The 25,930-nt window shown below is 50.8% G+C and overlaps 1 protein-coding gene across 7 annotated transcripts in view; it reads left to right on the forward strand.

Annotated features, from left to right (window-relative positions):
• mnb (minibrain) overlaps window positions 1-25,930 on the forward strand; it is a 128,176-nt gene that overhangs the window by 69,556 nt on the left and 32,690 nt on the right. The window contains exon 1 of one of the 7 annotated variants that reach the window (XM_075692323.1): window positions 22,492-22,645. The exons of the other annotated variants lie outside the window; for them this stretch is intronic. The gene's annotated coding sequence lies outside the window, so the exon portion shown is untranslated. Of the gene's footprint in view, window positions 1-22,491; window positions 22,646-25,930 lie in introns of those variants that run through there. 7 annotated transcript variants of the gene reach the window in all.

Here is a 25,930-nt window from a genome sequence, read left to right on the forward strand (position 1 = left end):
GGATGCTCCGACGTAAGCCGCGGTGATTTTTGACGTCGCTGCTTTCGTCACGCCGGGCCTGGCAATGAAAATTTCGGTTCAAGTATATACAGCACGATCCCATAAAGCAGCGAGCACATGCAGGCCTGCTATCTAGAAGCTGCTGGTATGCCTCGCTTATTCCCGTTCAGTATCCATGCATGCAGAACCCAGCAATCGACATGTTGCATAAATTCGCGTCGAACGGACGTAGCAATCATGTTGCCTTAATACGATCGTCATCGCCATCAACCTCGTGTTGCTGCTGTCCTCGCGCACACGTGCGCGCTCATGTCACACACCACTCGATTTACGCAAACGCGTTGCTAGCCACGTTAATGCTTTGCGAGATCCCGACACAAAGCTGGATAAGCCAGCTGGATACATGGAAAGTACTTTGCATAGCATCGATTCCCTGAATATTCTGTCCAAGGTTGTGTTTTTCTTTCTTTCTTTCTTTCTCTTTTTTTTTTTTTTTTTTTTTTTTTTGTGGACGCGTCTGCCGAGTTCCCCGAATTGCTGGCGTGCGTGAATACGAGCGGTACAGGACGACGAGGCGCGACAGGTGGATGCATCGGCGTGCGAGGCGCTCGGACCGAAGTGTGGAAGGTCCGCGTAATCTCCCGAGCTATCTGCTTGTCGCCGATACGTGCACGCATGCACTGGCGAGCTATGCATTCTTCTTTGCGCTCGCCCTTGCCTGTTTTCGCAGAAGGACGCGGATAAAATGTTTGCATGTAGAGGGAGGACGCGTATGGATGTCATTATGCCACGCACGGACCGTTTCATGCAGCGCAGCTGTCGATGTGATCGAGGTCCAGCGAGCGCGTGATGTTTGTTGACGCTGTGCGAGACATTTGAGCTGGGCGAAGAGCCTCTGCGGAGCTCTTGCGATGGCTGCGAAGGTCACAAAACGAGCAAGCAAGCAAGCAAACAGACAGACAGACAAGCAAATAAATAAATAAATAAATAAATAAGGGAGAGGCAGAATTCACAAAGACCCTGTTTCCTATGAAATATGTGCCGTTGGCCGGCGTCTATAGTTCTTTAATTGAGCTGACAAGCGCATAGCATACAGTGCGCGATAACGATCGTGTCTGCAAAGCCCGGACCGCACGTACGCTTGCGGAAGCGCGCAAGCTCGCGTCTACGCGCCTGCCGCGCCTCGCGAAGAATGGCGGTTTGCATCCACAAAGACGCGCTTCCATGTGCGCGGCAGCACGCGTCCACTGGGCTCACTCACAGACGCCTTGGAAGACGCCACTTCGTTCTTTGTTATTGACAGTGTTTCAAGATGCTTCGATATATATAAACGTAATTGTTATATTTTTGTTTTACTTCGCACCGCAGCGAGAGAGATGTACTTTCGTTTCGTCTGCTTGTTCCCACGTCGTGCAGTCGCGCGCGCAGACACCGAAACTATGTCATTTTCTACCGTGTTCCAGTGCGGGATCATGCTCTGTGATCCGCTTGTGTCTGCCTCAGTATTCGTGTAGCACAGACTTATACAGCTAGTCAGGTGTCCTCGTGCACAGTGCACAAAATCGTGCGCTGCGCGAAACGAGGCACTCGCAACAGCTCCCACGCGACGCCGTCAACGTGCGCCGCGCCGCAAGAAAGCGAGAAAAAAAAAAAAAAAAAACGCGCGGGATCTTGTGACGTTTGCGTCACGCGATCCTCGAGGTCCGGTATGGGAGAACGCAGGGAAGGAATTTCGCTTGCGGAGTCTGGACGGGGCAAGCGGACAGAGCGTCGATGTTTGCGGTGAAGCTCGCCTGAATCACGGGTGAAATATTTACATCTTGGCTATCAATGAGCCGATTTGAAAAATGTTGCCGCAGAACGCTCCCTAGAGGACACGTAACAACTTTTAGCGTATAACCAAAATTTGCTATGGGGCCTGGTGAGTGGCCCTTTAAGTGCCTCTTTACGAAATCCAAGAATGAGGGTGCGGTGCACTTGTGTCTGCACTGAGGAAGACGGAGATCGTAATTAGTTGGCGATATGCGCTGACGCCGAGGAAATCAGTTGTAGACCGCCCCGACGAATGCAGGTGCCCTTGTGACGACGCTGGCTTCTGCAGGCTGTGGCTTTCCCTTGTTCGGCCACTGTTGACCATTTGTAGTAACATGGTTGTAGCTGTGATGCAGAACGAGCCAGATTTCAGACGGAGCGCTCGGATCGAACTTTCCCGCTTACGTTGGGCTGTTTAGGAACGCAACACACCGCTTACATTTGAGTCTGTCCAGAAGGCTCGGAACCGCCGTGGGCATTGTTTCGCAGGCGTCGCCGCCATTTTAGGCCGTTGCACCAGCAATTTCGCAGTTGCGTGCACAGTGACGTCTAATAACACGGTCGTGACACGCGAAACGCGTTCATGCAAATATTTCCATCCTACAAATCGACTACAGTGCCGCGCAATTCGGTTGTTAATGCAGATAGAAACCTATAACGTTAACGGGTCAATGTGGCGGCACCGCGACGCTTCCGTAATATCGCCTGTAGACGCTGGCTGGCTTGCGAGACAGGAAGGCAGCAGGCAGTGGCTTCAAGAGGCGCATTGCAACTTGCAAGGTAACCCGCAGTTCGGGTCTCGGTTGGACGGAGCGCCCTAGCAAGGCGGAACAGTTTACGCAGCATCCCCGGCGTCGGAATTCTATTTCCAACGTTAAACGTATACACACGCAGACTCGCGCGAAGGGTCTCTGCTTCGGCCTCCAAGGTTTCGCAGCCATTTCGTCTTCACACGCTCGACAGCTCCTCACTCCGCTCCTTCGGAATGTCCATGATAAAATAGAAAAAGGAAAAAAAAAAGCGCGTTCGTCACCTGAGCGCCTTTATATACGCCTTGCAAAAGTTTCCGCGAAGCGCTTTGGCTTTCTCCACCATATCTGCACGCGGAGCGCGCATATATTTGCCCCCACTAAACAGCCGGGCCCTTTGACAATCGTCCCGGTCGCGCGTGACGTCACGGGGTAGCACGCGGCCGTAAAACATTAAAAAGGAGGCACACGTGGTGTCTGCCCTCCGCGGGCGAAGCGGAGTTGCCCGCCGCGCCGGTGCATCGTAAAATAATCTCCGCTCCGCCGAAGTCGTTCCGAGATCCGTTGGACGTTGCGTCCTGCCGGTGCAATCTGTCGCCGCCAATTAAGGGGGAAAGGACGGGAACGCGTGCGCGTGTCGAGCATGACGTTTCGCCACGGGGACGTCTATATGCAAAGCATGACGTCGCGCCGAATCTCCGCTCACAAGCCCTTTCTGGCACGGAGAGTTGACGACGAGTGGCGAACGCATGCAAGTTTCCCATACGGCCTTATATCTTCATCTGTGTGTAGGATGAACTTGATTTCTTTTCTTTTTTTCATTTCCTTTTATTTGGAAAGAAGGAGCTTAAGGTTTGGGCTGCAGGGCACTTGAGTGATTCGATTTGTGTTGGCGAAAATGTGTGTTTTGATGATGACGGATAAAATGCGCGAGGGTATCTTCAGCCTATATCAAAAAGAAAAGTATTAGCGATTGCACATTTTATCTGTGTACAGGTCACATCAGTCGCACGCGATAAGGTCTTAAGAAGTCGCGCAATTAGTGCTCCAGTACGCGCGCAAACACCTGAGGAGGCCGTACTCTTGGCCGATCACTTTTGGGGATAGTTTCACGCAGACGTCACACGTAGAGTGACAAGCATCCTGTCCGCGCCTCATCTAATAAATATCCAATCAATGTCCACTAAGAATGGTACATCCCCAAGGGCGATCGACTGAGCATATCGCGCCCTCTTACTTAGTATTGTCCTCTCCTCTATTCAGACAATAGCTAGACGTCCTGACCGAGTAGTGCCGCCTGTCTTGGTTTAGGAGGCGTTGTCGTCTTGAAGACGTTGGTCTCCCTATAGAAACGGTTCCATATGCGGTCCGACAATTCCATATATTTTTCCACATGAACTCTTCACAAGAGCATGTGATATAGCCAGTCGTGATGTCGGACATATATTATTAGCCAAGGCGGTCGGCCAATGGTATGTACAACACTTAGGAACCAAAAGCTTCGTGAATTTTCCTCAAAATTTAGGCGGTTACGACTCCCGCTTTTGCCGGCTGTCCCGATGACGCATGCATTTGCACAATCGCCGCCATGCGCTAAGCTGCCAAGCACTTCGACGCCTGCAATACGGACGTGCTGCTGCACTGCTACACAAGTACTGAGAAGCCGCCATGAAGTGCCAACGGGACGCGTAGGCTATAATTTTTACGATCGCGCAGGAGTTACCCACTTTTTTTTTTAATATATAGATTAGCTTGGAGTGGGGACCATCCGTCATCTTGGAAGCACTGGCGACAGCCTCCCTTATGAGTATAGCCCGCGAGTAACAATTCGTAGTATGTTTCCTTTGCTGCGAACTGGGCTACCACATTGTCACATGCGGCAATTAGCATAGAGAGAAAGAGAAGGTATAACGCACCCTCTAGAGCCGACCGAGCCGCACACTTATGTCATCGCCCGAGAAGCAAGCACAAAGCGCGCGAAATGCACCCTTCTGCCGCGTCGATTGACGGTCTTGACACTACTGCACCCTGTACTTTACACAATAAAGTGATCTTTCTCTCTCTCTCTCTCTCTCTCTCATTCATCCACAGAAGTATGCAACAACAGACCCACAGGTGGTACGCTGTAAGAAACAAGTTGCGGATGTTAATTTAATTGGCCGCATTTTACGTTGACGTTGAAAGTAAATGAGGTATTTCGGTGTTCTCGAAAAACGAAACTTCGCAATAAAAAAAAAAAATGCTGGTCCAGAGAAAGAACACGACAACAAATGCACATGTGGAGCAGTCGCTGACGTCTGAGCTAACCAGGATAACAAATTTGAGCGCGAGACCTAATTAATTGATTACCCGAAGCCGCGTAACTTCGGCCAGCAACCGCAATATACACAGACGAGTAAATTGCTGGGCGCTCTTGGCAATTGACGATTCAACTTGAAAGTTCCGTCTCGAAGAAAAGGGGGAACACATTTTATTCGCCTTGTGACGACCCCAAAATGGTTCACCAGGCACGCCGTCCGACACCGCAGTATGCGGCGAACTCTTCCCAGTTCACTGTAACCGCAGCTCCTGCGAACACACGCAGCAGCTGCTCTGTGCTTGTGCTGCTGAAGGTGGAGTTCGATTTCCGTTTGCGGCGGCCCCATTCCCACAGGACTGAAATGCAGGAAAAAATAAGAAGAAAAGCTTATGCACCGTGCCTTGGGCGCACGCTAAAGAACCGAGGTGGTAAAAGGTAGTCCTTCCACCTCGGCGCGTCTCTCATTGCAGGTGTGATATATATGCTTTGCGACGTGGAGTCTATACGAGTTAAGCAGTCGGCGTCCAGTATTGTTGCGCAGCGCGGGAACTTCACGTGCGTGCTACGCGACGAACCAAGCGTGAATGTGTACGACACTCGCAGACTTCGCGTCATCGGGCCGCATATATGGTATGCGTTGTACAAGGCGAATAAGTGGAATTGGGCCGCTCCAGACAGTTGATCATGCACCGTGGGAATTGTGTGGTATAGGTCGATACTCTTGTGCAGTACGTGTATACCATCTTCTTTCGAAGTTACGCGGACTTATTGGGACAAAACCTTATAATCTGTGGTTCACTTTTATAGCGTGCCGGCCTCTCATCCGCAGGTAGGCACGCGCGTTTTATGTTCACAAAAATCCATTTGGTCATTTTAGCGAAAAGTAAATCGTTGGACTTCCTAATGTTTACTTTTTGGCTAGCTTGTGATGCATTATTCGTAGCAGCGTTACAGCACATACAAGGCGAAAAGAACAAGGAGAAAAAGGACGGCGCTCATTCCCTAACTCTGCGAATAAATCTTTGGAAACCCTTGTGGGCGCGTTTCATTAAGTGTAATGGTATTTCTCTAGTAGAAATTGGCATATGTATAGCATTTCTTGATATTCTTAACAGTTGTTTCTGGTCGTCATATTTATCGCTGCAGAAAAATGAGGTCAAGTCATTTAGGTGAGAATAGTTACCACCACACTACGAGGTGGCGACGGCAGAGCAAGTTCAATATGCCACACGAAAGAAACCGCAACGCCGTGAACTATACGTAATCATCACTTTGATTTAGGGGCCGTATGTGTAATCTAATTAGACTCACGCCGACATTAGCACCAGGTTTCTCGTTCGTGTTGCTGTGATGAGGCTGGTGCGCTGTAGAAAAGTTTCTTTTTATGCGTTTTAACGTTTCGCGCCCGCTTTCCTCTATACACGCCCACGTGCCAGCGCTTGAGCTTTTCGGTACAATTGCGGCCAGGATGCGGTGCACTTGTGACTGCACTCCGACGGTTCCTAAGCGTGGGATAGAGCTGCGCCGATACAGTGTATACAGGTTGTTCCGTTTGCTGCCATTTGGGCTGTTGTGATGGATGGATTTCTCGCGTACGCACCCGGACGCTCTGAAGCAGGTCGCTTTCAGCCGCAGGAATGCACGTTATTGATTGCGGCATCCAGAAAAAAAAAAAAAAAAGCATCGCGTGTTATGTGCCGAGTTCTATCTGTGACGTCATCGGGATCGAGTGCGGAAATCACTAGGTAGCGTCGTAGTCGTGGAACGTTCATTTTATGGCCTCTTTGTGGCATAAATCTGCGCTCTCGGTAAATTGCTGTGACATCATATGGGCCTGTTCATCGCTCGAGCTGAGTAAACATTTTTTGAGCATTCCTTTCGAAGTGCTATTCTGTGTTTGCGATTGTTTTTTATCATCGGGGCCCCTATTCACAAAAAGGCATTTACGCTAGAATTCTTCTTAAGAGAAAAATTCGAGCCAATCCCGATGCTGGACACATTTTTAGCGAAGGCGGCTAGGCAGTTGCAAACAGAACTGACCAACGAGAAGCGTTGTGAATTCGGTCTCGCATTATCACGCATACCCGGATCTGTGAACTGCAATCGGCAGGCATTGCTCGACATTTGAGCTGGCTCTCGCGATTGAATATTTGGCCGGTGTAAAGGAACTCTCGTGCCGCAACCAGGGCAGCAGAATTGAACGTAGAGTATGGACCTTTTGCATTCGCGATGTGGCAGCACTGCGTTCATGACCCCAGGGAACTTCCGGTCAGCCAACTTCGACAGTCCAGTTAGCCAAGAAAAAAGAAGTATTTTGTCGCATAGTATACTCCAGGCACATCTTCTTGGTGTTTTCAGATATAAGGAACGTGCGCTGAACATCAAGCTCATGTAGGGGCTTTCTTTGTTGCACTTAACACTACAATTCACCTGTCAAACGTTCCAACTCTGCAGCCAAACTGGTGCCAGCTGGAGGGTCCTATAAGTTTAATGGCTATTGTAACATATGCCGCTACTGAGGGCTTAACCGGAAGTCTTCTGGGAGCTCTGTTTGTAAGCAGCTATAAACAAGTCTTCTGTCTAGTCCGTGTCCAAGTAGTGTGTAAGATCGATGTTGCTAGCATCATTCATGTAGTGTTAAGCGTTACTCTGCAATTCAGCGTTACAGCTGATATTCGCTGAAAAAAAAAAAAAAAAGACAGCCGATGCATATTCTGAACGACCGGTTCTCCTTCGCTGTCCGAGTATTTCATTAGGCGCAATATGTTCTTAATTGCTACCCCAGGCACACTCCATTCGTATTTTGACACGGATGTGTTTGAACAGTGAAATGTCCGAACGGAATATCGAAAGCTTTATCATTTATAAACCCAGTGAAATATACAGTTTGTGTGAAAAGAGGGTAAAAAAAAAAAAAAAAAGGAGCTCGTTTACATTATTCGGCACATGCATGCAATGCCGTTCGCAGCTGGCAGACAGGGTAAACTTGGGAGCTTGTAAATGAGAAACGACCGCTTTCAGTTATCTGCCGTATCACGGTAATGACATTAATAATAATAATAATAATAATAATAATAATAATAATAATAATAATAATAATAATAATAATAATAATAATAATATGTCACGGTCACCGCATGCTGCGCGTTTTGTCAAAATCGAGACAATATGTAAATCCGTATGTAGGCTGCGCTAAAGCTAGGCAGTCTTATTGATTGACTAGAAACTGCAGAGCAAGAGTCCTTTCTCCCGTGCGCTCGCTCGGGAACCGGTGCCTCCGCGCGATACGACGACTTTTCCGCAGGAAAAGAAATAGTTCGGAACAGTCCTCGGGGTTTCCTACGAGTGCTCTCGATCGTCCCTCATAGTTGAAGCGAAACGAATATTTGGCAATTTCGAATAGCGTATTTTCAAAAACAAAGGTTACGGCGCTAAGCAGACGAGGACTAAGCGAGACACAAACGACACATACGGGCACCAACTTCCGACTGCTTATTCACCAGAACTCACGCAATCTTATACAAGAAACCTAAGTGAAAACTAATCACAGTAAAGATAGGTAGTACGAGAGCAGCCTTGACAGGCAAATTGGAACAGCATCAGGTGGAAGGTGGTGCCGCAGGAAGCTCAACTTCTCTTTGGAATTCAAGAGCCGCCATGGGGCCACGCCCGAAGGATTTGCAAGGGGCTGAAGTCGGAACTGTGGCGTCAGGTCCGCTTGTACCAGGACTGGCTGAGGGTCCTTGTTGCAGGAGACGGTAACAGAGGAAGCCTGAGAGAATTTCAAAAGTTGGCGGCGCAGAGCACGGAATTCCTATGGCGAAGAACTCGAATCGGTCTTTCGCCGTGAGGCCGAGCAGCTGCAAAAGAAGTCTTCTGTAACCGACTTCGGCAATGCATCCATTTCGAGTGACGTTCAACAGATTTTGGAAAACGGTCCAACGTACAGTTACCAACCGAGCTACCTCAAGCCGGACTCAACTTCTAGCCATGGTTCGAAGTGTTTCGAGCCATGCGTGTGAGCAAGACCAGGAACGAGCCATTGGTGAAGGAGTCGACTGCCTAATACGCACACTAAGTGATAAGCCACGGAAAAAAAACCTCCATTTAACAAGATTGTGAAACGCTTGAAACAAGAAGGTCTTGATATTATCGAAGCAGACAAGGGGAGTGGTTTTGTCTTTATGCCTTAAGGTATGTTCGATGCGAAAGCCCTCGAGGCGATTCAGAAGAATTTTAAACCGTCGCACGCCCTAGCTATGAAGCAAAAGCCTTTGGACTTCCCTTTGATAAAAGACAGAAATTTGGAGCACCTACGAAAAGGCAGTTACTAAGTCGGATAGGAATAGCCTAGAAGTCTACTTCACGGCTAAGACACATAAACATAAGCCTGAGCGCCTGCTTAGAGTGATAGTATCCGAGAGAGGTACTTGGCAAGATGAGGTTAGCAGTTATCTGCGACGCATGCTCAGCAAGCTGGACGTACAGGACCCATTGGTGCGCAGTTCGACAGATCTGGTGCAAGATTTGACGGAAGGCAAGTTGGCTACCACCTCAACTGGGTCTTCAACTGGCGTGCAAGATCTGTTTCATTCCGTACCCCAGCGTCGCCTGTTTAACGAAGTTCGTGAAACTATTGAAGCATCGGGTAAACTCCCACAATAAGGCTGACATGAGTTCTGAACAGTTGTTAAAGATTTTACATTTCTATTTACAGTCCACCATCGTGTGTTCTAATGGTTCTTATTATGTTCAAAGAGACGGTATATGCATCGATTCTTCTGTTGCTCCAGTTTTATGCGACATATATCTTTCATCTGTTGACAAGCGCGTCTTTGCAAACATCGGCAATTTTGATGTATTTAGGATTTATGGATATGTGGATGGGCTACGTGGTGCTTTCAAAAGACTAGCCTTGACATTGTTGTGGCAGAATTAACTAACACCTTCTTGACAGAATCTGGTGGACTAGATTTCACCTGGGGATTACCACAGGATAACTCACTTCAATTTGTGGACCTTAAACTTAGTTTCACGAAGGGCCACGTGTGCTGGATGTGTAAACCAAGAAAGCCTTCTACCATTTGACAGCGCACATTCTAAACTGATCAAAAGGAGAATAGCTAACGCATGCCTCAATTCGTCACGAATGAAGTCATGCGAGCACAATCTCGTTACAGATTTTAGTCATCAGAATAACCAATTGGAAGATGCTAGATTTCCTCCCTCCGATATTACGGGTGTGTGCGAATGCCTTTTGCAGAAGTAAAACACAGGAAAAAAAGTGTGCAAATCAAAAGAAAAAATGAACACGCACGTAAATCCGTACGTAAATAAGCTTTCTCACAATATAAAGAAGGTCGCAGCCAGGTACGATGTGCGCATTGTTTTTTCCGCCCCACGCTGATTGGCCAAAGTTTACCTTTTAATGGCGAATAAGCTGCCGGCTACATGCTTAAGGAGCACCTCACATGCTACACCGATTGTGTTAGCGAGGTAGTTTACAATATTCCCCAAAAGTGTCGCAAGGTGTATATTGGACAAACGGGACGATGATTCAACGATCGAGCGTGAGAGCACCGGTTGGCGATCAGCATAGCATCGGCGGCCACTTGGCAGACCGCTGCAAGCGCTGTGACTGTGTGCCGCTCACTCCTCGACAAAACGGCCTTTCTTAGGAAAGCAAGGAACCGCACTGAAAGGGAGATAATTGAGGTTTCCTTCACAAAAAGAGCAAGAAATAAATGCGTTAGCACGCCGTCACTAGCATTAAGCGACAAAGAAATGTCATTCATAAATGATAGCCTGTAATCGCTGCTGAGATTAGAACGTGCAGCTGCCAGATTTGGTTGGATTCTCGGATTACGCCTGTCATGCACGCGTGCTCTTATGTACCTGCCATGATAGTTCAGTACAGACCACTATAGCCTGCGAGCAGTGTTAACTCTTATCACCCCTGCTTATCTCTACTGTGATTAGTTTTCACTTCGGTTTCTTGTATAATGTTGCTTGGGTTCTAGTGAATGAACAGTTGGAAGTTGGCGCCCGTATGTGTCCTTTGTTTATCACTTCGTCGTAGTCTGCTTAGCGCCGTAACCTTTGTTTTTAAGTAATTGAACCAACTAGCCCAGCTACAAGTTTTGCTGGAGTGTATTCTCGTATCGAATACGAATCGAAGAGCGGGGAGTATGCGATTCATATTTCAAATTTAGAATGTTCACCTGCCCCAAATTTAGCCACAATCCATGGAAGCTTTCCGTAGTTGCGCCACCCACGCCCTACCGCGAGCTCATTCGGGAGCATCGCGCAACGAGTGACGGCCCCTTCCTTGAGCCTGTAAGGAGGGAGCCCAACGCAATTCCGTACGCAAATAAGCTGTCGCACAATGTAAAGGAGGTCGCAGCCGGATACGCTGTGCGCATTGCTTTTTCCTCCCCATGCAAATTGGACAAAATTTGCCTTTTGATGGCGAATAAGCTGCAAAATTTGCCTTTGCGACGCCTCATGATTAGCAGCTTTATTGTCCCTTCTGTTTGCGTTCGACAATGCATGGCGCGTGCGCCGTACACGATGACGCGCGGTTTCCTTTCTGGGCACCGTTCGGATTCTTCTCGGCAGCAGGTGCGTGCGGCTCGCTTGCGTCACGGCCTGCGTCACGCGAACGTCGTCGAAAGGCAGAAAAGGCTGGCGCGCCGGCGTTGACGTCAGTTCACTAGTTGAGGAAGAGAGGAGGAGGGAGCCTAGGCAAGCGCTAACACGCGTGTGCTTGTGAACCGCCCTTGTATAGGTGCAGCCGTTTTGCTCGGGAATGAATCTCATCGCCGATATTTTATTCTGTTTTCCGTCTCTCTTCCTTTTTTTTTTTTCTTCGTTTATTGCAGCGGCAGTCGTACGTATGTTTGTCTTGGACAAGATTTCGTGCTTTAGTCACCGAGACAGTGAGGACAACTTCGCGGTTAAAACGGTACGATGGCTTGCCGACGTAGGTGCACATCAAAAACAGCGTCAGAGGAGTAGACACCCGAACATACAAGAGCGCTGCGAGGGTTCCCCGAGTGTAAATTCACATGTGAGGAGTTTTTCTTTCTTTTTTCAAAGTGAGCCAAGTTTGCGGGTATCGAATTGGAGAAAAACGCCAAAATTGCACAGTGAAGCCGCTAATTGTCAATGGCAATTGAGATTTTGTAACATAGTCTTGTAGCTTAAATTGGTGTATTTTGATATACCTGCGTGTCCGAACGATGGGTATGAAGTGTGTTTTTGACTGCAAGCAGTTTTTGCTGATTTTCGGTTTCGGGATATGGCTCATTTTGGAAAAAAAACAACAACAACGAATGTCCTAGCGCTGGTCGCGCCGTTGATTGCGTGGAGCGTAATATGATCTCGTTCTTCGGTGATCTTGAGAGACAGCGTTGCGGGTTGCCGGGCAGATACGAGTTCTTACCTCTTTTCTCTCGCCTTTGTTGATATGTAAGAACGCTAGTTCTATGGCTGCAGGAGGTATTATACACACTGTTTTCATGTTTCTAAGGGCAGCTACCTCTCATAACGGGTGCATGGAGAAACAGCTGGAATGCACATGAACTTCGATGACTGCCAATCGGTTTGGTTAGGACAGCGAGACCGCCGACGTGACGCCATAGTGTGACGTAGCACGCTCACACGTGCGCAAGAGAGCAGCCTGCTGTCGTCACAGCTTTGTAAACCTTTGCGGGCGTGACGTCACGCGCATGGTCTCTTGCTAATATATTGTTTGCCAGAAAAGCCTGTTGGTTGAACATAACAAGGAAGTTTTCCAGCAGAAATTACTGACATGGACAGGAGGGAATACGACACACCGCTGGAAAACGACCGCGGGAAGACGACCAGTGGTGTTTCATCTTCCCTTCTGTTCATGTAAGTACTTTCTGCTGGTATACTTTTTTGTTAGTCTATTGTTGCCAATAATTCAAGTCGAAACTTTAAGACTGGTGATTTAACTCACTCGATATACTTCTGTAAGCCCGCTGGTATGCTTATACAACCAACTTGTTATAAGGTGTCGCCGTAAATCCTCCAACCGCTCTGTGCGCGCAGACAGGACGTGAGCTATGCAAGCGAAGAACACCACAAATCATGTTACACGTCTTTTGCATGCGTTGCTGTTTTTGCCAAGGTTGCTGTAATTTGACTTGCGACGGTCTATATTTAGGACTACTGAATAAGAAGTTCGTTTGGCTAGTCAGCTTGAAGCTTGCGAGGTTCACGATCGCCTGTCGAGGTAAAAAAAAAATGCGATGGGAGGGGTAATGAGAGACAGCGAAAAATATAGTACTCACTCACTCACATCGTGCGTACCGCCCCAGATATTCTAGAAATCAGCATGATAAGTATTCGTATCCTATATATGACGCCGGATGGCTAGTATTTGCTTGATGGCGTTGAATTGCGGATTTGCAATTTTTATGTGGCTGGGAATACTTCGTTTTGTCACTGCGGATGCTGCAGTATACGCATTGTCTTCGACTTCTGCTTGCAATTCAAGTGCGCCAACGATGGGTCGTAACTCGGTTACCTTTTCTTGCCGTTTATTCAAAACGGCCAAAGATTGTGAAGGAAGGAAGGTTTATGTCAAGGTGAAAGCAAGAATTAATGCTCCTTAGAATGTTTTGCGAACAGGGCGCGGCGGAAGCGCTCTATAGCATGCTGGCTGCTCCCGCTGATATATATGATACAGCAAGAACGGAAGAAGAGGAAAACAAAAAAAAGAACATTAGAGCGAACTTGAAGTACCCTGTACTTTTTTTAAATATGCGCTTCGCGGTTTCTGCCTAACATGCCAGCTTTTTAAGCCTGTCGCGGGTCGAATAATCTCCAGCAGTTTGCTCCGAGCTGTGGCCATTATCAATGAGGCAGTTTTTCATTCACTAATGCTCTGCCTGGAATTTTCTTGTTGTGCTGATCGTGGTCAGCCTTGGCGTCCTGCAGTGAATGCCCGCTCTGTTCACGTGCCGCGGCTTGCTTGCCATCTCAATTACGGGAGTAGGACACGTATAGCACGCCTCGAACTAAACGGAACAGCCCCTGGAGGCTCTAGAAGAGCCTGCGCAGCGTGGCGAGTGGAGAAGTGGCGAAAGAGATGAAAATAGCCGTCGGGGTGATAAACACCCAGAGAGGTACGCTTGAAGAGCCCGAGAGACGTTTTTTACGGCAACAGTTGTGTCGGTCGCTGTTTCCGCGTGGCCAGTCCGTAGGTGGCCTGCTGGGGCGTGTACGGAGGCATTCCAGCGCGAACGCATCATGGTCGGCGAGCCCTCGGGCCCGTTTCTGCTTGCGGGCCCGTCGAAGAAAGGAGGGTTGTCCCGAGCGTTGTCGAGCCGCGCGGCCCTGCAACCGCGGCCTGGGCTCGGCGTCGGTCGCGGCGCATGGCCCAAGCGCGCCGTCGTTTTCGTTCTTTCTCTCTCTCACAGAGTGCCTTCTCGCAGCGGTCTCGCCTTTGCTGCCGCCTCCGGGTTCCCGACAGCGTGACCCATTTGTGCTGCCGCCCGCCGCCGTCTGGGCTCCCTCTCTCCCTATTCCGCGCCCTCGCTCTGGTCTCTGGGCTCGCGCTCTCTCCCTCTCTGTTTCTATGGTCGAGCTCTTGCGGCTTAAGCGCCGGGCGCAGACTCCTGGTAGCGCTTTCGGCGCCGCTTTCAGCCGATGGTGCTGCGCCTTTGCACGCCCGCCCGCCCCACTCGGTTCTGGCAGCGCACTGCGGCTCTCGACTGAGCGTCGGGGTTTGTCTCCACCGGGCCCTCAGACTCCCGTTTGAAGGAGAAGGGGAGCGAAAACAGCGAAAATAATACGCTCTTGGATGGCCGTGTGGGCAACTTGATCGCGAAGCTCTGTCCTGCCCGGATGGCCAATGAACACGTGTGTTTGGTTGGCACAGGTGTATACATACGCCGTAAACATCGGCACAAACGGCGCCTCGGCACTGTCCCGCCCGGTACTCCCACATTATAGCCACGCCAAGGAAGTAAATGCATATGTGCTGAACAGTTGCGGGATCAGAAATCTCGGACACTGCGCAGCCTGTCTAACCTTTTTGTTTGTTCTCTCTGCTCGTTGTTATTTTGTCATCTGCCTCTTCGTGCTCGGCGGCCCGCCCAGAAGCTATGCCGGGAGTCGAACGTGCTATACCGAATGCATGGTCGCTCGCCGGGCTCGCCGCGACCACGGGTCTACTGTGGAGGATGTTCTCTCAGCTGTGGAGGGGTGCTCGGAGGGAGCAAGGCTGACCGCGGGTAGCGCACGGCGTGCAGCGCGCGCGCGCGGGCCCATGCGAGATGTGGGAACGATGCCTTCGGCCGACTGAACCGAAACGACACGTCAGCGGTAGGCGTATAGTTTGCCGCGGCTTCTGCTGTTCGCTCGCAGCAGCACTCCAGACACGTTGCGCTAAAGACGCTAAAGAGAATACAGTTTATAATTTTAAAGTGTTCTTTCGAAATTCAATTTTCGTTACCTTCACGGTAATGGTTCGTTTATTAGAAGTAAAACATTCAAATTTAAAATTCGTTATCTTTTTTTTTTTTTTTTTTTTTTTTTTTTAGTGTCGCGCGAAAACCCCGATGCAGGTACGTCAGTGCGACGTCACGGATATCAGGCTTTCTCTCTGTCTGTCTGTCTGTCTGTCCGTCCGTCCGTCCGTCCGTCTGTCTGTCTGTCTGTCTGTCTGTCTGTGTCTGTCTGTCTGTCTGTCTGTCTGTCTGTCTGTCTGTCTGTCTGTCTGTCTGTCTGTCTGACTGTCTGTCTGTCTGTCTGTCTGTCTGTCTTTGTATTTGGGCTGTTGTCCCCCATTAAATGTGTTTGGAAGGTCGTTAAGTTTAGTCTGTCCCATTTAGGACACGATGTGTAGTCTATCTTTACTGATAGAAGAAAAATAACTAATTCCGCGCAGACGACGTTAAAATCCACGACGTTACGACAAGCTGCTGCGGCAACGTGAAGTAAGCGTTGTCACCCCTCCCACCCCCCCTTTTTTTTCTTTCTGGCTTGTCAAGCCTGCTCTCAAGGTAAGAGTCTTTGCTGTTGCAGTAAGGTAATTTGCCAATAACAGCCGAACCTCACCTTGTCTTTAGTGGCTTCTAGTTTCATTTGCACAGCATCGAATTCAAATGGGCGAGCACTTTTGCATTCTGCCCCCCGCCGGAACGCGGCCGCGGGGGCGACCGGAAACGTAACCCGCGACCCCACCAACACCGCTGCGGGTCTGCCGGACACGTCTCCCGTGTTTTGGGCGCCTCGCGAGGAGCAGCGGCTACACTGCCGAGGTTCCTCTGCGCGCGGTGTTAAGAGGTCAGCGCGGCCCATAGCAGCTCTCCCGTTCCCACGGTCCCGTGCACGACGCCGTGGGCCGCGAGGAGCGTGCGATATTTTGCCTAGTATACGTGCACGCGCACTGCACAATCCGAACGAGGGAGGAGAGTCGCTGCATGCAGTGGTGGTGCGGCATGCGCCTCCGGCTTGCACCGCCGAAGGAGCGACCCGCTGACCGGGCTTCTTCCTCCCCCCCCCCTCCCTCCGGGGTCATTACCGGCCGTCGGTCCGTCCCGGGCGCGCGTTTCCCAGAATGGCATCCATCGCGGCCGTCTGTGGAGGCCGCGCTCAAAGACGAATTGAGCGATCGCATCTCGCGGGAATGCTGGTGTTCCTGTATATGCTGGCATATACAGGAACACTAGGGAATGGTTGCGCCGAGCACCTCTGTTTTCGAGTCTAGAACCGCGGAGTTGAAAAAAAAAATATATTTTTTTTTTTGGGGGGGGGGGGGGTAAACGTAGCGTTTTCAGTGTTGTACGGAAAGGAAGCTACAGAGGAACGTCTTTCTTGTTCACCTTCACTACGTTTTTGTAGTACGCTATATAATGCTTTTCCCCATCCACATGGGAAAAAAAAAAAAATTGTGTACCGCCGTCTCAAACACAAACGGTTCACATTGTACAAGACCATGCATTTTCGAACTGTTGCTCGTTGCGGTGCCAGTTTTTAGAGCACCTGTATATAAACGACAGACGCGCCTCATCTTACACTTCCTGACCGCCGTTACATGAATATTTCATGAATGCACCGCATAAGCCTTTGTGTCGCAGTTCATCCTGGCTGTGAGTATGATAGAGCACAGTGCCTGTTGACAGCGTTTCTATACAGAGCAGAGCCTACGAATCTTTAGTACGCAGTCAACATCTTGAACAGGCAAACATTTTCTAGTATTTTCTCACCAAATTTCAGCTCTTTATTAGCTACATCAGAACGGCAAGTTGGGTCAGTTCGTTGGGATTCATGGTAAGGTTCGCAACAGCGTACCCAAGACAAGGGCAACAGAAGGAACAAAACGACGACACGGCGCTGTGTCGTCGTTTTATTCCTTCTGTTGTCCTTGCCTTGGGGGCGCTGTTGCAAACCTTTATTAGCTATACGACCGGTGTATTCTTTCAAGTTCTAATGACGAGTATACGCCAAGGTCTATACTTTTACCATTTCTATTGCATTGTCTCCCTTCACCGCTTCATTCCGTCACTCGGTTCGATCGCTTTGGCTGGGCCGTCTTAATTTCGTCGAACGTTAGAGAGACTGCAGCACCGGGAAGCAGCGCCGAATATAAGCTATACTGAGCACGTTGCGGTGCTGGGGCGTTGCGCAATGCGGAGTGGCGAGAGACGCGTCGATGCCAAGGCATGCACAGCTGCGCGAAAGAAGCCGTGGAATGCACGTTGGCAGGTCTGTCTTCAGTTACGCCAAACGCGTCGCAGTGTCTCTTCGTCGTCTTACATGACGCTGTCTGTGCTGTCTCGTATCAGCGCGCTGCGCAAGTCTCCTTGTAGTGTGACGAAATAACAGTGCCTGTACTGTAGAGGACGCTCGACGGCGTACGCAGCAGTGGTGCATATACAGAAGGCCGGAGAGTGGCGATGAAACAAACAAGAAAAAAAAAAAAACTTACACGACAGAGATGACTATAGATAGATAGATAGATAGATAGATAGATAGATAGAGATAGATAGATAGATAGATAGATAGATAGATAGATAGATAGATAGATAGATAGATAGATAGATAGATAGATAGATAGATAGATAGATAGATAGCACGTTAATTCATGTCGGTTTGAATACAATAATAAGCCTCCAAAGCCTAACTAGAGTTGTCTAGCATGCTGTAGCATACCCGCCGTAGTAGGCACGGTCTGGAAGGAAGCAGCGACAGCAGCGGGATCCCGTACTCAAAAATGTCCCGCTGGGTCAAGGAAAAACACCGTGCCTACGAAGGTCTGAATTGAAACATTGCTCACAAAACAGGCAAATACTATAACCCTGAGTTGTAAGCGTATTCCGTCTGTTGGCTACGGGTGGGTGGCTGTGCACAACCAAACTAATTTGGGCGGATAATGTTTTATGCTGCTGCTATACTATACTGCTACCATACTACGTGAAATCCCTAGTCCACCGTGCCCTATAAAGCCCTTGAAGACCATAACCAGAACACGGTAACAGTGCTGCCGCTCTGCGGGCTCATTCGCCCCACTCTGGACGTGGCTTCTTCAGTTGGCGTGCGCAGGACGGATCGAAGTTCACTGTGAACACTGAATTGGGGCTCGGCTGAGCGCGCGGCGTCCTTGTGATTATAGCGACGGCAGCATGTCCGGCCGCGCACGCTAACGACTCTGAGCACACCGTGTGCCCAGTGGCGTGCCCTGGCGTCGTTGGCCAAAAAGCCACGATCACCGACGCTCTCGGCACCACGAGGGTGGTTGAGCGCGCTCTTGTGCGGGGGCGGGAACGGGCTTGTTTCGAGTGAGGCTGGCGTGCGCGCGTGCGTGTGTGCTTGCTCAGTCTCGACGGAACGGCTCGTTCGGCCGGTCTACGGAAAGTTAGAACAGGGCGACCGGTGTCAGTGCACGCCACGGTGAGTTAAACCGTGCAGTCGATTCGTGTTGAACACTCGGCGATGATCCGAGCTGATATACGCCAACCGCGGGCGACAGAAAGCTGCCTGGCATGCATCGTTTTGCCGTTTCGTTTCTGCTTTTCCACTCTCAACGGAGTTGCTGATATCATCTGATTCGTATTTTCTGCTCTCCTTCCATATTTCCCAGTAACTTCCACTCGCTACGTGCACAGGAACCCGATAATGTTTGGGTCGAGTCGGCTTGTCGGGCCGAAAACTGTTCGTCGAGTTCGTGTAAGCATAGCTGTACAGCGGTTGTGGCCGAGTGAGCGTCGAGTCCGAGTGCGGTCAACCCGACTGCAAGGGTCAACCCGTCCAGCCCGTTTGGCAGATGCATGTAAACGCGGTTGGGTCGGACTGGGAGCTCGTCTTCTAACTCTACCCGCTCGCGTCGTGTCATTAAAACGAAGCTATTGCCTGCGGCGAAAGTTTTGGCTAGTAAAATCCCAGAATAACTGCCCGTCGGGTTTCCGGATGTGGTTGTCTGGCTCTCTTCTGTCAATTGCTTTAGCGAGTTCGGCCTGTGGCAGTGTCGCTCGCTGCTCGCGCAGTATGCAGGTCTTGCTTGCCCTATATATACTCTGCTGTACGGATTTGATTTAAAAGTGCTTGACCATTTTTGCAGCAATGTAAGTGATCGACGCTTCGTGGTTAACGAAGGTTAAACGCGCTGCAGGCTGCTTGTGCAGTGCCGCATGGAGAGAGAGAGAGAGAGAGAGAGAGAGAGAGAGAGAGAGAGAGAGAGAGAGAGAGAGAGAGAGATAAATGAAAGGTAGGGAGGTTAACCAGGACTAAGCCCGGTTGGCTACCCTACACTGGGTAAAGGGAAGGGGGGACGGAAAGATTAAAAGAAGAGAAAGTCCACTGTGGATATCAGTCGGTCACTCAATCCGGATCACAGACGCTGACTAGAGCGAGATGCAGAAATGCGAGGAAATTTGCCCGTTTTCTTACCGCCGCTACAGCGCCGCGTTTCACGAGTTGGTTGAAAGAACGCTTCGTTCGTACGTTATATACTCTATAGGGAAGTTTGTCCTCCCTGGCGCTGCTGCATTATATCTGTTTAGCCTGTGACTGCTCCGCCCAGTGCTGTTATCTTGTGTGGTTTTCGAAGACAACGGGGCCGAATGGTATTTAAGGCGACCGTAATTGTAACCAGCAGTCGCAGTATTCTTTGTTCATCGTCCGCGATTTCGCTTAGATTCCGGCCGAAGCGACCACTGCCGCACATTATTATATGGCCAAGATCTTGCTTGTCGAAAGCCACAGTTTGGCTGTTTTAGGAGGAGCCGTACTGGAGCTGGAATAATTTCGACCGCCTAGGCCCAACACGTCCTTAAAGCTACGAATAAGTATAAACACGAGGGCTTTTATAAATTTCGCTGTCATCGGAATGCTGCCTCCGCTGCTCAAGATCCAACGTGCGACCTCACGCTTAGCGGGTGTATAGAACCGCTCTGGGCCACAGAGCGCCACGGCTGGAAGAACTCTCGGGAGTTGAGAAGAGGGAGATGGGAAAACAGAAGTTGTGCCAGCTCTGCCCGTCGTTCCACCGCAGCATGCATGGGCGGGGATGCCCGGAAGCGGTTCTGGAGGCGCGGAGGCAACTCGCTCCTGCGTGCCGCGCTCTTGCGACCGCCGCGGGCAGCCGCATTCTTCGAGCGCGTGGCGGAACGGGGAACGATTGCATTCGTGGAATTTCACGGCTGAAGGCAGAAGGGTTCTTGCCGCGCTGCTTCCGCCTGTCGACCTGCATTGCTTGTCCGCGCTTCCGAAGCGCCTGAACTTGCCATGCCGACTTTTCGTTCATTATTATTATTATTATTATTATTATTCATTTCTTCTCTCTCGAACAAACGGCGCATCTTCAAAGGGGTGTACCGAGGCGAGCATCGTCGTTCCCGCCCTACCCGCTTCCGTTGCAGTCGCTGTTCTTGCGCTGCCTTAGGGCACCCTCCCTCCCTCCCTCCCTCAATCCTGTCTCTCTCTCTCTCTCTCTCTCTCTCTCTCTCTCTCTCTCTCTCTGTGTGGTTCGCTTGGCAGTCAGCAAACGGTGGAAGCACTCAACAAACGGATTTGTCGGGCTGTCTTCTCGGTTCTCAAATCGCTCCAGCTACTGAGATTGTGGGGGGCTAACGTTATTTTGCTCTTCGCCGCCGTCCAGTTAACTGGGTGGGCGAGAAGAGGGTCCCGACCGCTAACCTGTGTGTGCTCGGCTCGGCTGTCGTCGTAGTGAACGCTGCCTTTTATGTCGGCGGAAACGGGCGGTGCATCTTTTTTTTCTTTTCTTTCTCTTAATTGTCGCCTCAGGAGCAAGCACCGTAAAAAAAAAAAAAAAAAAAAGGGTGTAATGAATGCCCGTGCTTGATGCGCCTGCGTGGTGTTAGTTTCATCCGGATTTGGGCGCCCCGCTGTTCTGTATATATACTGAACCTGGGCGTTACACACTCTAGACTGTTGCGGAAAAGCACCGGAAATGATACGTAGAGACTTCGTGATTTTCTTTCGAACTCGGGAGTTTTGCTTTCGCTATTTTCCCCCTTCCAGTTCCGATTTCAGTTCTTACGAATTATGGGCGGTACGTATGTTTTCTGTACCTTCGAATCCGTGTAGCATGAAAATTCCACTGTGCGACGATTCTGTTTCCTTTCTGTCCCCAACACATTGTTCCCTTCTAGCTTTCTGCCAAGGCTCCACCACTAGCTTGTGGCGTATGCGATGACCCTGATAGTTGGCGTGATAGGTGGCAGGAGCGGATCAGTGCGTGCGAAGGGAATAGGCGACGGCTGAGCGCGCCGTGATTTACCGCAGTCGGGTCACATATCTTTCTCGGTTTTGCGGCTATGCGATGGTGGCGCATATTGCTACGGGCTGCGCAATCGAATTCCAAGTTGCGTGCTAAAAGCTTCGCGGAAATCCAACCTTCTTCGTCAAATAACTGCGACCCATAAACTTTTGGAGCCCAGCAAACACAAACGCGAGTGCGATGGTTGGAGACACAAGTGTGTACAGGGGAAGTCCAGTGGCACTCGAGTATACCGGGGGCCGCCGCCATTCATCCCTTCTCCCCCTCCCCCCCTCAGCGCGATCTTGGTATGTCTCTGGGTGACTCTAGGAAGGACCGGGAATTTCTGGGCCGGATTTCCCCATTTCCTGGTCGATAGAGTGCGGGCGGCGTCGGTGCGTTCGCTGTCCTCTTTCGCCAGCTGCATCGCATGTCACCTGACGGCTATGCTTACTCTTTTTAATTTGCTGTAGTTGAATATGACATGCGCAGTTGTGGTTGTTAAGTGTGAACTGCAGAACAGAGCACTCCTGCGCAGCCAACCGGCCGCAAGGTAACTTGCCGAACGCGTGCTTGTAGAGCAAACATCGCGTCACGCATGCGTACTGTAGGTACACTCTCTAAGATTACTGCATTGTGAAAGTGCGCATACGCGAAGGCCCGCGGAAGCAGGTTGTGCAATCGATTGCACTGTTCGAGCATGTTGCGCACATGGGTGCGCGTTGTACGGAATGCGCGTCTCCGTCGCTGCCGCCTTGTTTACGGACGTATTAAGCGCGATGTATTATAGGTATATAGTGCTAGTGGCGCGAATTGCGGCCATTTTCGAAAAGCTGATGCACCCGACCAACGCGACTCGAGTTTGAGCATGCTCGACGCCCACCGCGCCACTTACAAAGGCTCGCTGTCGCCCTCGAACGTTTGCGTCTCTCCGTTCAAGTATTTATTGTGCAGGTGAATGGCTCGCCAACGGCAGGAACCGTGATGCAACTGGTTCGTTTTCATACGCAGGGATATCGCCACGCACAGCTGGTAAGGGCGCCTAAACTATAAACTCGCGCCGCGAGGCTACCTTAGTTTTCGCGGCTGTTTGCAGCGTGTAGCTCGCACATAGTGTTTTTTTTTAGGTGTCAGTGCCTGCGTACTTGTCTCAGCGTCAGCTTGCGAAAGGTTTGTCGTTCGACCGTGATTTACGGTGTCACCAATGCCGCCAGAGTTGTGCACTTTACCAGGACGCAGTTTTTCTGAACATGCATTATTCTAGTTAGCCTGAAATCCACATATATGCCGAAAAACCTCTGGATTTCAGTCACGAATATGGTTGCCGAATGTGACGAGACTTTTGTAAGTTGCGGCTTGCTGCCTTGCGGTGCTTTAGATCGCATTTTGACTCGTTGCGAGAAAGAAATAGTCGGAATCTTCACTAATTCGCCGCCACGGATTCAGGCGAGGCGAGTTCATTTTTCAAAGAGAGAGAGATTCTTGGTTCGCGGATGTTGAAAGGTTGGCGATTTATACAGCGCAGTAACATCTCCGCGCAGGACTTCTCAACCACGCTGTACTGGTCAGTGGGGAACGAAAGGTGTGGCGTCCTGGACGCAGAAGGGAGAGTAGAGCGGAGCCTTATGTCCGAATCGGACTGGCGTTGGCGGACGCGCCAGCAAAAACCTTAACTGCCCACGCCGAAGGCTTTCTTTTATAGCTCCTCGCGCATCTGGCGGAGGGTGGTAGCGGCGATCCTACTCTCAACGTCACCGCAACCGTCTCCTGCCGCTTTCGGGAGGGAACGTGCACTGCGCGCGCTCTTGTTGCTGCCCCGCATTGCACACAGGCCGCACGTGTGACGTGTCGCTACAGCGGCGCGCGCACGTCGCCGGCGGCGGCTCGCGCCCCCAGAGCGAGTTCATTGAAGGCGCCGGGACAGTCGCGGGCTGCCCAAAGTAGTCGTCGCGAGGAGGCCGGGGCACACCGGTGCAACCGCGCGGTGGAAGATGCAAGTGTTGCATGCATCCTGCGCATCGTCGAAACCCCCTAGGTGGTGCGCGGCGGCGTCGCTACCGCGCGGAAAGTGGCGACGCGCAACAGTCGGCGGCGCCGTTCTTCCCCGAGGTGCCTCCGCCGAGCTCCACGGAGGGAGGTCGGTGGCCCCGCAAGGCCGCCGGACGGCATTCCGCGCGCGCCTTCCCCGGCGAGCAGCAGCGACGACGATTGCGATGCCGAGAGCGGAGGCGTATGCCCCGCCGCTGTTGCTATCCGCACGCCTCGGCCCACCGCCGCCACGACTCGGCGGCATGCGAGCGAGCGCGCTCTGCCGCTGCCGCCACTCGCTCCGGGCTGAAAGAGTCGATTCCCCCCTCCTCGGCGCAGTCGCCGTGCCGCGTTGCTGTGCACTTGCTGCCTGGTTGGTGGCGCTAAAGCATTGCCGTTGCCAGCGCGAGACGAGATGGGGGCCGCGCGCGCGGCGATCGGCGGAACTGCCGGATGGGAAGGAACTCGGGACGGCGGTGGCCGCCCCGAGCGTGACTTGTCGCCGTCGATTTCTGACGCTTGCCAAGCTGCGCTCTATTCGATGCGAGGTGCGGTTTTCTGCTACGCGTTCCGTTACGCTGCTGTATTGCAGTTGTCTTTCTTTATATGTATATATATATATGTATATAATCGCACTGGAACTTTAGGCAGAGCTTGCGCACTCAATAACACGCGACGCCTCTGTGAGCTTCCAGACAGTGGTACAGCGTGAAAAAGCTGTTTCCGCGAACGGCGTTGGCGCGTGCGCGGCTCGCGCTGGGTGTCAAGGTCGCTTATTTCCTGCGCAAAACATATTCCTCCTTTCTCGTTTCCCCGACTCGGCGCGCGCTCGCGGTGTCCGTTCTTTGAAGGCGTCTTCAGCTGTCTCTCACTGCTCTGTGCATCGCCCAACCTTTCACCCCCCCTTCAAGAAATATCTCTGTCCGTTCTTTATCACGCTGAGGGTATCGAATACAGGCTGGTTCATTCTGTTGAATGCTCAGCTTGCCATACACATAGGCCACCGGAAGAAGGATTGCACGTAAAAGCGCTACCGTCATCACGTCGCTTATATTTATTTGCTGGTAGATTTCGAGTGACTGTTAATTTACGCTCAAATCACGACTAGGAGCAATTTCGTAGTTTGCTTCCTGAGTGCTTGATCCTCATCGATGTACGAAAGCAGCGCAAACGCAAATGAGTATTCGTCATTGAGCGCTTCGGCGGAGAAAGGTGCTTGCTGCTTCGGCAGCTTAACTGATGCCCTGTTTCCGTGCGACACCTTCCAGTGCCGTATACAAGACTACTAGCGGCGTTTCTCACTGACTTGGATGCGTGCTCGATGATTTTACGGCGGTTATTCAGAAGCAGAAATACTTAGAATGGAAAAGGAGAGAGCTTGCCTGGCACGCAACTTTAGATCCAGAGCGAGAGATAACATGACACGCCCGAAAACACAAGCGCAGTTAACACCGACATGTTCGCTCTGAAATCTGCCTACAGAAAAAAAAAAAAAATTGCTGTCGTTGCCCCTAACGCTCAAGCGGCCACTTCTCCGCATGCTGAGACGGAACGTTGTCCGATGAAGACAAGTCTCCTTGTCGAAACGTTGGCCCAAAAGGCATTCCTTGTTCTACCACTGTTTATGGCTTCCGCTCGACATGGATCCTTCCGAATGCCTAACGTAACCCTTAATGGCGTTTTGTGGGAAGAGTAGCTGCAACGCTCATGATGTATGACCTCTGGCACGTTGCGGACATTGGCGAGTCTGACAGTTGCACAAAACGAGAGTAATTGGTTTAAGCCATAGAAACCGACAATTGCGGTGGAGGCGTGAGCGATAAGGAGACAACGAAGTTTGCGAAGATTGCAGTCGGTTCATGACTTGCGCCGCAGCTCATATACTTGCGCAACGTTCCAGACAGAACGCCGTGTTTACTCCAACAAAATGACAATCTGATCGGATCACGCGATGCCTCAGGTACTGTGCGGAATCACGGACAAATCAGAGATGCAAATTTACGCCCCCCGATCGAAACTTGAGAAAACCCGCTTTCAGCGAATCGGTCAGCCGTGCCGCCCCGGTGCGGTTCATGCAGCATCTGCAGTAGAAGGATCCCGCGGTGGGGGGGCGTAGACCGATGGTCTCAAACGCGGGGCCTTCTCGTGGCCTCTTCGTGCAGCAATAAGCCTCCTTCCCCGCCTGAATTTGGCCTTCCTCCGTTGGACACAGCAGCGTGCGTCGCATATCCCTGGTCTCGTCGTATACATGGCGCCTATATAGCGTCTAGCCAGTGTGATAGCCACATC

The sequence above is a fragment of the Dermacentor variabilis genome, chromosome 5 (genome assembly GCF_050947875.1).
Source record: "Dermacentor variabilis isolate Ectoservices chromosome 5, ASM5094787v1, whole genome shotgun sequence".
Lineage (NCBI taxonomy): Eukaryota > Metazoa > Arthropoda > Arachnida > Ixodida > Ixodidae > Dermacentor > Dermacentor variabilis.